Source organism: Lonchura striata, chromosome Z (assembly GCF_050655825.1).
Source record: "Lonchura striata isolate lonStrDom1 chromosome Z, ASM5065582v1, whole genome shotgun sequence".
In the NCBI taxonomy this organism is placed as follows: domain Eukaryota; kingdom Metazoa; phylum Chordata; class Aves; order Passeriformes; family Estrildidae; genus Lonchura; species Lonchura striata.
In genome coordinates, this window is record NC_140740.1 from 10700882 (window position 1) to 10716491 (window position 15610).

A 15610-nucleotide genomic window follows, 5' to 3' on the forward strand; every position below is an offset into this window, starting at 1 on the left:
TCTCCGCTGGGTCTCCCAGTGGATCACAGCCTCCTCCAGGCATCCCCCCGCTCCAGCACGGGCACTCCCCATGGGCTGCGGGAGCATCTCTGCATTCCCCGTGCCCCCATGGGCTGCAGGGGCACAGCTGCTTCAGCATGGGCTCAGCACAGCCTGCAGAGGAATCTGGGCTCTGCCCTCTCCTCCACTCACCTGGGTGTCTCCATGCTGTTTTCACCTTCTTCTCACCTCCTCCTCTTCTCTGGCTACAAGCAAAACAACCTCTGACTTGTGTTGATTTACTTCTTAAATATGTCATCACAGAGGTGTTACCAGCCTCTCTCACTGGCCTAGCCTTGGCCAGCAGCGTTTCCATCAGGGAAGGGAAGGGAAGGGAAGGGAAGGGAAGGGAAGGGAAGGGAAGGGAAGGGAAGGGAAGGGAAGGGAAGGGAAGGGAAGGGAAGGGAAGGGAAGGGAAGGGAAGGGAAGGGAAGGGAAGGGAAGGGAAGGGAAGGGAAGGGAAGGGAAGGGAAGGGAAGGGAAGGGAAGGGAAGGGAAGGGAAGGGTAAAAAGAGCATCATTTTAAGAAGATACCACCTGCTCTTTATCTTTAAGCGTATATATGGAGGTTTCATCTTTATTCTAAGCACATCAGCATTGGAAAGGTTCAAGATGCCTGTCTTCCTTTCCTCCTTTCCTTGAGCTCTAGTGTTTCCTATGGCTCAAATTTAGAAAATTTCATGTTCAACATGAACATGCTCCAGCTCACTCTTTCACTTAAGTATTTTTAGGACATCTAGCTCTTTTCCACATGGCACCTGGGAGGCTAACTCTAAACCTCAATTTGTTAAGAAGTAGAATATCTCATATGTACTCATATCCCATTGACAGGCCTCTTCATAATGTAATTTGAAAACTCTTTTACTTAACTAATTAAATTGTGATGTTGTGGATGCTGAATCCCTAGAAGTATTCAAACTCAGGCTGAACGGGGCTTTGAGCCACAAAATACAGTGAAAGTAGTCCCTGCCCTTGGTAGGGGGATTGGAACTAGATGATCTTTAATGTCCTTGACTGTGGTGGTCCATCCTGGAGAGAATGGGCTGTGAAACAGCTTTGCCTCAGGTGAGAGTATTGGTCCCTAGACTAAGATGCCAGGATAAATAACATCAAAGTAAGGTTACAGTGAGAGATGGGTAAGATGAAAAGAATTATGGGAACATTTATGTAAATTAAGTTATTCCTTATTAGGTTATGTTCTGAACCTTGCCCTCTGATTGGTTCCATGTAAGGTATTGTTTCTATTTTTCATTTCTCTTTGTTCACTGGTTCCCTGCCCTGAGTTAATGTATATATAAGGTTGGTTTTGCTCCATTTTATGGTCTTCTGGAGTAGCTGTACATTGTGTATGGTTTATGTTTTATTTGCACCCTTTTATTATTAAATTTTGATTTTCAGGCACTTCAGTCATTCCTGTCCCTATTTAATTTTATTGCTATGCTCCCGGCTGATCTGGTCCAGGGTTGCATGCGCTGGCAGCAATGAAGGACTCACCACATGACTTCCCAACACTTCCCAATCCGAACATTCAGTGATTCTATTATAAATGGCACAAATAGACTAATAAACCTGCAGGATTGATGGGCAGGTTTCTCAAAAGTTCAGAAGAAGTGGAGTTGTGACTGAGGCCAGCTCTGACTCCTGTGAGTATCCACAAGGGTTGCTACACTCAGGTGAAATAAACTGCCCTGAAAACACACATTTCTCAGGCAAGGGGACTCATATTACAGGCCTTGGATCCAGTTTGTAAGATTAACAGCATACCTGAAATACACATATCCAAGCTCACTGAGCTTTTGCTATGTCCCCATAAGTATAATCCACAGTGGAGAATTTAATTCCAGGTCCTATTAACGAATTCTGTGTGAATCTTTGTGGTTATATTGCTGTTCTAAATTGAATTTAAATTGTAATTTTAGCTTCTCTGGAAATCGGGTGGGCAGATTTCTTCAAACATACATCTGATATCATGGGATGATCACAATCAACAGAAAGAAAATCCATCAGGTTCCAGATTTTTTTAACTGTTCTTTTCATATTTTTTCCTTTTTAATTAAGATACTGAGCAAATAATCCTGGTGTTATACAAACTTTACAGACACAAATACTCTGTCCACACAGCTGTCCGTACAGCCCAAAATCATTAGCAGGAGGAGTAAATTCTCAGTAAAAATCTTGATGTCTTAGTTATAAAACCTTTAGTCATGTAGAATCATGAAGTGAAACAGAGCCCAGAAAGCCACCTGTTACATTACACTGCCCTTCCATTATACTGCCACAGAGTGCGGGGCATGATATTTAAAATGAATACTCTTTCATTTAAATTAAGTTCACCAACCCCTAAAACCAATAAGGAAAACTGGAGTGATTTAGGATAATCTCACTAAATAAAAGCTGGTGTAAGTCCACTGATCTTAACAGATATACATCACAATCTATCAGCCGATGATTTGGTCAGCCATAGACAAAGAAAGGAAAATTAATATGAAATCTGAATGCTTGCAAGCAGCAGCTGACTGAAGCCAAGACAAATGAAAATATTACTTTATTTTAATTATATTGGATTTTTTTCACTGAAGGGGAAACAAAGAAATGCCAAGTTATTCCTTGAATAAATGTTCATATCCAGAATTGGGCAGGACAGCAGTGTCCAGATGACCTGCTAGGAAGCCTTTTGATGCATCCCAAAGTTTCCCTGTGGTCACCTAGTCTGGAGACCTGTCTTTAGTGCCACAGTTCCCAGTGGTGGATAGTCTTAAATCTAAACAAGGATAATATATAGAAAGTTGTGCACACAGCTAAATTCCTAGATGAAAAATCAAATAACTATTTCAGGCTGTTTACTATATGGATTGCTGCAGAAACATACAGCAAAGGAAAGGAAAGATTAAAGACAAAGTTCAATTATGTGATGAAAAATCCCTAGAAAGATGTCATAAAAGGTGATGAATCTCAAAATCATATGACTTTTTAAGACAAAAAAGAGTGTTCTTCCACTGTAGGAATTCAGAGCCTTGACAACCTGAAAAGAAGAAAAACTAAAATTATTTCTTGTTTGCAAGTGACAGGGACAGAAATGGTCAGTAACTTCTTAGAGGAAAGAAATGAATGACTGCAGATCAGCATCTCCCTTCTACCTTAGCCAGATCTTGTTCTAAAGTTTGTCCGTACTAGCTAAAGTATGAAAGCAATATTAGTTGCACAAAGACCTCAATGTCCAATTTAGCAATTTAGTTTGTATGGATAAAAATTATTAAATTGTTATTATCTAATATCTTTCCCTTTTTTTTTTTTTTTTTTTTTTTTTTGCTGGGGGGAAGAGGGTGGGGAATGGGAGGAAGGGAGGGAAGAGCAAGTTTGCTAGAAAGGAGGAATTCAAAATAAGACCAAATCATTTAAATTAACATGGCTAAATCTTTGACTTATTAGATTCACTGGACATTTAAGAAAAGGACTCTGCCTTGATTAAAGCAATATATTCAACATGCAAGACTAGAATTCAAACTAGTTAGGAATATGAACTACATGACTTGAGAAAAATGAGTTTTTCTGGATTTGGGGCTCTGCTGGTTTCAGAGAAATAGAATAGCTCTCCTAGCCAGTAAGTAACTACTCCTCTGCAAGGTTTTATTGGATGAATAGCCAAACAAAAGGTTATATAGTTTTGTAGTGATTTTAATTTCACAGCAGTTGTGCTGGAGTGTGTACTCCAATTAGGGCCTTGGACATTTGTTTTTGAAAGGCATACATTTATCTTCTGTTACCTACATCTAGCAATGATCAGAATATCAGACTATAATCTTTCTTCAAAGTAAGTGAGAAGAAACAACTTTTTGGTAAATTACCATGGCTTTAATACAGATTAACTCATTATTAATTAACTTTTTTTACTTGAGAGTATATCAACACACAATATTAAAATGTGTTCTATTTATTTCAATTTTATTTTTTAAACATCTCAGAGGGTATAAAAATACTGCTGCATTGTATGCTGGGGTAGAACTGCAGCATGGGAGCCTAATGTTATATTTATTAGTAGTTATATGCTTTCCCTTTTTTTTGAGTCATAGGAGATAGGAAATGAGCTACTGAAGACAGCCTTTTTACACATTTTTAACCTCTGCTAGGACACAGTGAAAATCACATTCCATGTTTCTAAAAGCCAGCTACCTGAATTTAATTACCTAGGAAATAGAGATCCTGTGTTTACCTCTGATGTTGGATAGAATGGGTTCCTGCTCCTGATCCAGGTGGGAGGGCTGCTGTTACATTTGGCCTCTACTTCAGCAGAGGGAGTTTAGCTGAAATTAGTGCATGCTAATAGTGCAATCAACAGCAGTGATTTTCCCTTAGTGAAAGATCTTCACTGGAATTACAGTTCTACTGGTAATACAGTACTCTGTCATACTCACAAGCATGTAATGGTGTTCTTCCTTCATAAATGGATGCAGAACAGTGAGATATGTTTGAAGTTGTATACAACAACTTAAAGGAACACGTATCTGTCCACTGTACTTAAAATACATTTCCTCTCTCTGAACTTCATAAACTGAATCACAAACACTCTCTTGCAAAGGTCTTATTTGTGTCTACAGACTAAGAAAACAAAAATACAGCCTAAGAAAATAATTTACTTTTCATCAAATTTCATGCTTATATACCTCAGAAATTTTTAAAAAATATTTAGACATATCCAGAAAATGCAGAGATTTTAGTATTTCCAAAGAAACCCTATGATAATACTGGTACCATTACAGTTCTTGTACCAATCCTGTTTTTTTCTTTCTCAGTTAAAACTGAGAGAAGAAGGTTACCTGATTTACAGTGTGACAAGTTTCCAGCTAAAGCTGATAAGAAAGCTATATTCTGTTTATACCTCTGTGAGTGCTCGTAGCTTGTTTCAAGATATGGTTAGGCATGCTGCCTCAAATCAAAAGAAATTTTCCATAGCTACTTATACGAATGATGGATTTTATTTCTTAGATATTATGACAATATGCTATTACCAGCTCAGTAGACTTTAGCAATTCAGGAGCAACAGTGATGTCGTTGGTCTGTGTGGCTGATGTGTGTTCCATGGGCTTCCTGTTGATGCAAGACAGAAGAGAACATGAGGATGAGATTAAATTTTACACTGGCATAGTAATGTGATTATTGATGCTTTGGAAATTTTTAGTGCAATTTAACAAAAAATCTGTTAACAGCAATTTAAAGGGCAATATATCCTCAAATTTAATTACACAATCCTGAAGTTATTTGCTATGGAGTATATAAATACCTAATAGTTATTCTCATGTAGGATTTCGGTTCATTTAAGAGGTTAGGTAGCAGTTGAGTAATTAGATTGCATAATTTACTACTGGGACTTCCAGTTATATAAAAATTTAATTCAGTTTTATTTCCTACTTGTCTAAGAGACTTTTGTAGTGGGAATATGACTTTAATAATCTAGAGATGTGTCTTCTGTTGCTAACATTTCTTAGGTAATTATGTCCCTTTTACATTGATGGCACACTTGTGAAAACCAAATGCACATCAGACTCCTTATGTCTTTGATTGTGAGCTAAATTCAACCTTGTCATTGAAACTACCCTGGGAAGGTTGGTATTGAAGAGCAAATTAATTGTTCAAATAGACTTTCTCTTGGAGAAGCACAGACCATGATGGCAACCAAGACAAAACTTGTGTCCAAAATGAGAAAGCTTGCCCTCAAGAGCATTGCAAATATCTCCTCACTGAATAATCAGGCATCTTTCCTCCTTTTTGGAAACTGTCAGAGAGACTCATACTAGTACATTGCTTCCAGCCATCAGGCTTAACCACATGGTGTTAGGAACAGATCACTCAAAAGAGAAAAAGGGAGGGGAGGTGCAGGACATGAAACAGAGAATGAAAGTGAAGTTTCAATAAAAGGAATGGGAAATAGATAGGAGTGCTAATAGAACAGAGATGAAATGTAGAATTCTTTGTCAGATGGTAGGCATGTCATGAGTTCATTCTCAAGGTTGTGAAGTTGGTGCTGTTTTGTTTTTCTCCACCCCATGCACATAAATGTGTAACGCTGTAGTGCAGTGTCTCTGATGTGGCTGATGCTGCAGTGCAGAGCTGTGTCACCCCTGGTGCAGGCTGAGGAAAAGGTGTCACTGACACCCTTGGGAGATGTGGCCAGGGTGGTGAGCCTGCCTAGTCATGGGGGACAGGGGGAGGACAAGGCATTGCAAGCCTGGATCATACCCTGGGAATTTGGACTTGCAGATTTGCTTCCAGAAGAGAAGAAAAATGTTCTAGGGAGATCACACATACTCTTATGCTTTCTTTCCCTTTTTCCTTCACCTCAATCTATTACAAAATAAATTACCTAAAATAAGAAAGCATCCTAAAACTATTTTTTTTTAAAGTGCATTAGATGTATGAAAGCTAGTTTTACATGGTTTAGATGCTGGATGGGATGATGTTAGCATGTTGAGGGTCTTCCATAATAACTGTTATGTCTTCTATTGGACATAGAAAATCAGGTGGGAAAGACTTTCCATGGAGAAGTTTCTGGTGCTCTGCATCTGTGTGTGTGTGTGTTGTATGTGAATAAGCTGTACCTAAAGAAAGACTAAAAACTAAAAAAAGCTATATGGTTGTTTCAGTCATGCCAGGGTTATTACTTCAACTGTGAGTGCAGACAAGTGTAGCAAGCAAAATATGCATTCAGAGAATAAATTGTATTCCTATGTGTAGATGGAGCAGTAACCCTCAAACTATCTAGGAGGACAACAAAATATGGCAATAGTAGATTTCACTGTCTCAAAAAAAGAGATATTTTGTTAAAACACTTTGTAAATATATATCTGCAGATATTGTAAATTGATGTCAAAACCTTTCTTTTGGTCAGACAATGTATGTAACTATCCTCCCTAATAATCTGCATGTGGCCAGCCAATAGTGCAATCATGTATAGCTGAGGTTTTTTGTTTTACATTACCTATCAAAGCTCTTTGGGGCAGAGGAAATTTTTGCCATTACAACAGAGAAAAGGAAGAGTATTTTCTTTGAATACAGGCAGAGCCATAGTACAAACATTATTTGACATATTTTCTCTTTTGTAGCCCATGGAGTTATCTTTAAGCTTTTTTTCTTTTGGTTGCAGTTCATGATATGTTAGAGATCTAACTGCTTAGTGCTCATAAACTATCAAAAATCCATTACTTTAAAAAGAACAAGAGGAACAAAATCTCATGCAGAAAAGACAGAAAACTATGGAAATGAGAAGTCAAATGCCTTTCCAAAGGTACTGCAGCTTCTAATACTTGCTGTTTTGCTATTTTGCTATTTTTTGAGATTTGTTATTTCCTATTGTTACTTTTGTGTCAAGAATGACACAAGACTAGATGTGAGATTGAATTGTAAGTGGAGAAAAAGAAGTTTTAATATAAAGGATTTTTAAGCTTATATAGACTGATACTTGATTGCTTAGTTAATAATAACATCTTTCTTACACACCGTCTTTGAGAAGAACAGGAAAACAAAGTGGAAAAACACTACTTGTATATTTATATTGTTTATACTCTCAAGTGATTACATTTTTACAACTCTTTAAAAATTCTTACAAGCTACTGTGAGAAATGATTGCTGTTTCTCTTTCCCTGACCAGGCTGGCATCCACAGCCTATTGAGTTCCATGCTAGGCAAATCTAGCACCTTCATTTTCTAGCCTTATATTCCATCCTGTCCTGTCCAAATTGATTCAGCCATTGCTTGAAATTACAACTGTGAAACTGCTAAATTAACCTTAAAGTCACCCCCTCATTTTAATAATCATCATAATAGTAATAGCAATAGTAATAATAAAATTTTTAAAATAAGAATAGGAAAATATTGCTTTCTTTGAAAAATTGAAGTAAATTTGACTATTCACAGCTAGGAATATATTAGATCATCAACTACTACTTGTAAAAAATATTTAAAGAAAATACAGTTGGACATCATGCATTATAGATAGAAATGTGTTTTCATTAAAAATAATGTGCTGTAACATCAGAAATAAGACTGATATTTCCTTTTTATAACCTAGAATATTTTCAATTGTTCTCTTACAGGACACTATTTGGCTTAGGCTCCAGCTACTTTCTCTTTCTCTGAGATGATGTAAGCACCATATCTATTCCCATATCCACATTTAAAATTAATCATTTTCTGAGAGAGTAAGATTAACTGTTACAGAGGAAGCAGAAAGCCCATGCCACCACAGATGAACAAAAATATTTTAGCAAGAGGCCAACACTACAAAAGAAAACTCTCCCCAGAGGTTCTTGCTTTATTCACAGCTAGAATGACCCAAAAATAACATATTGCTGCATAGAATCACAGCTATATTATTCCCCTTGCAGTGCTACCAACACTTCAAGCTAAATTAAAGAAGCCATTCTAAATTTAATTTTCAGAAGCTTATCTTTCTTCTTCTGACTTCTGCTTTATAATCTAATATTACTTTTTTCTGTTTAATTAAAAAATACTATTTAATTCCCCATGTCTGTCTTGATAATGACCTGTACTTGAAAAGGCACTTTTTGATGCACACCCTCTCCAGTAGTTCTATTTCATAAAGAAATTCACAAGGTTTTTCTAGGATCCAGATAGAAGCTCAGCAGTTTCCTAGTTTCTGAATAGTAGATGGGGAGAGTAGCATGGAGCATAATTATAGCATAAACTAGGATTTTCTGACTGGATATATTTTCTCCTATTTTGATTCATAGGATTCACTTATTTAAAAACACAGCATGGTACCCACTTGTTAAAGGTCAACATTATTTTATAGTTAATCAATGCCACATAGGTTTTTGTGCTAGGCAATTATTTTTAGCACCTTATTTACCGCTACAATGCTAATGGTAGCTAAAAAGAAGGATGAGTATGTTAATTAATGTTCAGTGGATTTTTTTTTAAGTGTAGCCTCTTGTTTCTGATTTGCATTGTATAATGCTCATCAGTCAGTGCCAAGAACCTTACATGCTACTAAACTGTAATACAGTTAAATATTTCCTGTATTTTGACACATGATTTATAGAGGAACATGCTTTATGACATAGAAACATCATACAGAACTCAGCTTTCCAATATGTGAAAAGCAAATCTGGCATATATTAGAAATCATATATCAAAATACAGAAAACACAGCAGAAACATAGAACTTATATATTAAATTAGTCATTTCCAAAACATGAAAATGAAAACCAAAGTATTTCTAAAACCACTCAACACAGTGCTGCTTTCAAAACATAAAGCTGATGATCGGCAAGAAATTTGGCAGGATGTGCTTGACAACATCATTCTGCCTTAGGAAGAATTACTGTAATAGAAATATTCCAGTATTTGCTTCTCAATGGCAGACAACCCCAGAAACCTCTGAGACACTGAGGTCCCAATAGGCACAAAATGGATGGTGAAGAAGAAAAGAAAACCTATCCTTTTTAAGAACAATCACAAAAGTATACTATATAGCAACTGGAATTGAACACAAGCAATTCTTGAAATTCAATCATAGTTATGTTCAGGAAGAGGACTTAGGGATTCAGAGACTTTGCAGCAGATATTTTTTATTGGAAACTCATACACGTTCACTTTAGTTTGAAAGAAACTTCAAAACAGAGAAGAGAAAAATTTGATCCATTTTGCTCCATTTTAAAGGTAGCAAGTGAAGAAAATAAGCCCCTATCACAAGCATGTAAATCAGTGAAAATGCAGTGTCTAAAGCAACTTGTTCCTCTTGTTTACTCATTGTATCTTCTCCTATTCATGCCATTTATATGTTAACTTTTTCATATCTTATTGTTTGATTTGGCATTTAAACTCAAAGAAAATTCCTGTTATTTCCCTAACAAAAGCATTAAAAATTGAGATACTCCAATTTTTTGTTTACCTCCCTAAGATAGATCAATTCTTATCTAGAATGATTAGATCTGGTAGATCTTTGTCCTTTCAAGGCTCTGTTTACAATCACTGTGAATTTCTTTGCAGAAACCAAGACTGTTTTTGTAAGTCAAAACCAGTAACCTGTCCTACAAAAAATACAGGCATCATTCTGAATCTCTTCTGCCTATCATGTTTGTAATCAAGAGAGATATAAGAACAAGGAGGAATCTATTTTCCCAAGGTACTAATAAAGTTTTCTTTTTTCTGCCCTGCCTTCTTGTGTGATATGTGTACCTGATAAAGTATTGGCAGAGTAGCTGTGCAGCCTATAATTTCTGTAAGATAGTTCTGTATGACAAGTACAAAATATGTTGCCATAGCTTGTTTAAATATTAAATTTGAATAAATTTTAATTTTAACTTTGAATCTGATATTTATTTTAAAATCTTTGATTTACACATACAACAAAAATAATATTTTTTAGTAAGCAAAAGCTTTTAGAAAGGGATGTTGTAGCTCTCAGATGCTCTCAGAATATTCCAAAATGGATGACTAAGACTTGTGCAGCAATAAAATCAATGTGCATGAGAAGAGCAATCAGTTCCTTCTGTGGAAAAAAATCATTTGCATGCACCTGCTTGTTCATGAGGCTGCCGGCTTTTCATGTTGGGCTGGAGTGAGAACAGTGAGTGCACAGCCCATGTACCTATATATTAATGACATGACCTTTGCTACCTTTTGAAATGTTATCCTGGAAACATTTAATCACAGGATTAAAGAAACCACTGGGCCACTTCAAATTGATACCGGATAGTTTATAGGGAGGAGATACTCTAACACTGGCAGCATTGTTAAACACTTACTTTGCATCTCTCCTTACAGAGAAACATAGAAGGAATCAGTTCAAGCCTGAGATCAGTTTACAAGTAATGACAGAGTGAAATAGGTATGTACAGATTAGAGAATAGCTCCGTAACAGCTTAAATCTGCTTAATGCAGACAAAGAATATTGCCTCAATAAAATTAATCTGTTAGTTTTAGAGGCTGCAAGTGAGGAAATAAGCAAATGGGTAGTTGTCTGTTTCTCCTGCTTTGGGATTTGGTTTATGGGATTTAAAACTAGAGAAACAAATATCACTATTTTAATTGTTCGAGATAAAAGCAACATATACCAGTATTAATTAAGAGTGATTTATTTCATTTTGGGAGTCCAGGATACCTTAAGAAAAAGAGGAGGTATGAAGGGGAGAAAAATATCAAAAATAATGCAGAAAAATTTAACTTCAAAACTTTCTACACTTCTTTGAATACCTGTCAAATATCTGAACATCCATGAGTAGGATTGACTGCATATCAAAAAAAGCAAATCTGAATTTTCAGAGTTCCTAGTTGCTCTGTGTAAGTAGTTATCCACCATCTATACAGCATCAGCATGGGCCCATTACTTGATGTGCCAGCCCCTGTCCATTTTATGAGTGGTCATCCTGGTATTCATCATATAAGATCAAATGTTTATAACATTAGGCTGGTAGTAATGGAGAAGTTTTAGGGGGCAGGATATTCACACAATGAAAAATTAAGAATCTTAGTGCTGACTCTGCATCAGAAATTAGCAGATGTTTGGATTTATGGGTGAAGAGGTCTGTTGCAGGCAGAGGCCCCATCTCTCTGCAATCACAACAGATTGTCTGACAGTCCTCCTGGAGGTATGGTACAGAGCAGAGAGCTAACTAGCCCATCTGTTTTAAAGGCATTTGGAGGCACAGGTGAATGAGTAATGAAGGAAAACACATCTCCCATTAAACAGCCAGTTTTTGCATGTATGCATTCATACTTGCTATTATGTTCTTATTTTAATGTTATTGTCACAATTGCATTATCAATGTTTTGTTGTGATGCCTGGAGGGTGAAATTACTTGGGAATCTCAGTTGGTCTGTATCCAGTACTTGATTCACTTCCAGTTGTTCTGTTCATATTCAGAACAGCAGAGCAAAAAGCAATGCTAAAATTATTAATTTTTCAAGACCTGCAACTTACACAACATAGTTTTCTTCTGAAGCTGTAATATTACCAGGAGAATTTATAAGAGAGATGGTAAACTCTTCTGCACACACAAAAAGCAAATAGATTTAAAAGCAAATAGATTTCATTGAGGTGAAAAAAGTATGCAGGAATATGAAGAATTCAATAATAGTCTTAAACATACTCTAGTTAATGTGAGTTTCACTCACCTCCAGAATTTCTTTAGTTTAAACTATCCAGATAAGTATCAAAGGCTATCAAAGTATCTTTGGGTTAACAAAATAAGGAGGATAAACCTTTTTATTTGGCAGGGGGCTACTTGTTTTGTACTTTTTATGTTATTACTAACATGGGAAACATTCTCTTCCACTGGTTCTTCATTTTTGTAGGTCCTTATCAAATACATAGGAGTGTGTAGTACCTGAAAGCTACATAATGGGAGACAGGTTTATTTTCCCCCTTTTCTGTAAGAGCAAGAGAGCAGACTACTCATATTAAGACTGTAGGATACTAATTGGACACTAATTGAATATCACCAGGTCTTACAAATTAGAGATGAATAAAAATTCTCTTGGTAACCTTTTTACAATGTATGATTTTTAAATATGAGATCTAGCTCTTATTCCAGAAGTAGAAAACACTAAATCATAGTAGAAAACACTACAGAAAATACATGGAAATGTATTTTCTAGAACAGTGGAAAAAACTTAGAAAATGTGATGTTGATACCTACAGTCCATAATTTATATAGAAATCAGAAAAATAAAAAAGTCAGATGTACTGTTACACAATTCACTCAGCTGCACTTTTCATCTGTGAGATAATATGACAGCTGGCTAGAGCAGTTTGTGCCCCAGTAGAATAAATGGAAGGCTAAAACTGCACTCACAGGGGAAAAGGCATGGGGGCAGGCACATGTGTGGCTGTGTACATGGACAGATATGTAGGCACATGTACTATCATGTGTCACATTATCACCTGAAGGAATGAGACAAAATTGCAAAGCTGTCTTGAAGAGCAGCTTCTAACTGGTTTATTTCATCTGGCTTTTCTGTCTTTATCATGAGGTAACCTGTTAAGCCACTGACTCCTGGCTTAATGAGATCTGTGTTCTAGGAGAAAGCCCCAGAACCATCTGGCTGGCTCTTAGCAGTGTAGAAAAAGTCAACCACTCTACCAGAGGAAACAGAGGATTGAATTTAAAGAATTGAGACAGAGGGAAAAGGAGGAAAAGACAATGAGCACTGCAAATAAAATTGCTGTCAAATAAAATAAAATGTCCTACTGATATAGTCAAGTATTCTACCAAGTGCTTTCAAAGAAATAATAAAAAATTAAATAATACTGCATCAGACAGACACCACAGTCACATTTCTATAAGAGTAAAATGAATATGTTTAAAGAAATCCTTGAAAACAACCCTCAGCAGCTCAGAGTTGCAGCTAGTCTGAAAACAACTGGGGTTTTTTTTTGCTATTCCTGGCAGTCTCTGGCAGGTCAGTGCAGACAAAGCTGAGTTCTGTCTGCCCTCCATGGAACCTTATTTTCCAGTGCATGTTGCACAGATAAATGCTTCCATGTTGAAATGAAAACCATTACATGGAAGCTAAGACCTCACTGGGGGCTTAAAGTCACAGCTTTTCTTCTGCCCAGGAAAAGTAATTATAGAGTGTCAATATTCATGTAATAAAAAATAGAACTTCTATTAGTAAAACTAGATAAAGTAGAATAAAAAAAATATTTCTATACACTGAGGTGGAGATAAGGGAGAAAAAGTGGGGTTCTGTAGAACAACTACATGGGTTTTTGGCTTTGTGGAGCTCAGAACAAATGTTGCTGCAAGGCTCTGCTGGTCTTCAGTAGTCCCCAGATCAGCAACAGCAGCCCGGCTCTCCTAGGAGATGGGAGTCACATCCCTACACCAGAATATCCTAACAAACTAACAGCCCAGGCTTGCTCAGACAATGGTGTGGCTGGATTTGTGTCTTTTTAGACAAGAAGCCATAAGAATGAGCCACACTGGAGGGAGAATTAATGCTAGTGTGGGGAATCTGATGATGTTTTCACTTCTGTAGAAATTAAACTTGCACCATTCCTTAAGTGCTTTTTTTCTTGGTGACCAGTGCAGCAATTTGTAATGTGGTGCACTTAGCCAATATGTTTAAGGAAGGAAATGTGTTGTGGTAAAGGCACTTGAGTAACTTTCCATTTGTAGCTCTACTAAAAAATGTCTGTGTGACTCTGAGAAAGAATTTTACTCCACCGGCAAAACTTGTTCTGCATCTTCCAGGTATATAATTACGTTGGAATACCAGAAGCAGAGCTTTGTGAATAGTACTGTCACTACACAGGTCAGCAATTTTTATTACTTCAGATTAGGTAGATTATTTAATGGAAAACCCCAAAAACCTCTGCCTATCCAAACAAACTTACCTCACAAAAAAGTAAAAACAATCAATGGAGAATTACCAACTCCCCTCCCCCACCAAACTCCCAAAAATAGCATCCCAAAACCAAATCAACCAACTGAAAAAAAGCATAAAACCAAATGGGCATGAGGGAGGAAGAAGCCCCTATTTTTCTTGTCTGAAATCAGGATGCTTTTGAAAATATCTTCTTTCCAAAGTTACAGAATTGTTCCTTTGTCTTCCCTTTTTCTTTTTCTTTTTCTTTTTCTTTTTCTTTTTCTTTTTCTTTTTCTTTTTCTTTTTCTTTTTCTTTTTCTTTTTCTTTTTCTTTTTCTTTTTCTTTTTCTTTTTCTTTTTCTTTTTCTTTTTCTTTTTCTTTTTCTTTTTCTATTTTTCCCCTTGTTCCTGAAGAGAAGCTGCTTTCTCCATAGTCTGCAACAAACCTGTCTAATTTAGTTCCTATCACCACAGTAGCAAGATGTGGAAAAAAGCAGCTATTTTTTCTTTCAGTTCAATGTGGAAATATCAAACTGCTGTTACCTGAGTTACTGCTGGGTTACTGTTACTTGTTTGAACTCATTGAGCCATATGAAGCAAATTTTTAAAATGTCAAATCTGTACTACTGGACTGTCCATGGAGATAGAGAGGGTAACATATGTACTGTTGTGCTAGTGTTATCTGCCTAGGAAGAGGACTATAACTAGCATCATGTTTAAACTGATAAATATGAAGATAACAGGATAAAACATTCCTTAAGCACTGATAGCATGTACTTACTACTCCAGTCCTGTCTTGGCTATCATGTAAAATAAAGGAAGCTGAGACAGAATAGTTACAGGGAATAGACTATGTGAGAAGATTAGACAAAGGAAAGCATCCAAATATGCCCTTCTGGAATACAAATTTTCCCTTTAGATACAGGATTCTTCTCCCCCTCTAAATAAATTCTGCAACACCTACAGGTTCTGAAAATGCCCCCTGTATAGGAGAATAAATCACAGCAGTCCCAGCAGCAGTGGAACTGCAGTCTGCAGCACAAATCACAGTGGATTTCTTGTGGTAAATCTGCAAATAAAAGAGATCTGTGCTTTTGTTTCCTCTTCCTAGCATTTACAAAACCCAATAGCACAAATATAAGCATCTAATATTTGAAACAGAAAATCTCTTAGCTGACGGAGGGATCAAGAGCTAATGAAGCTGGAAAACTACTAAGTGCAAATTAGTAGAGCTTCACTGGTA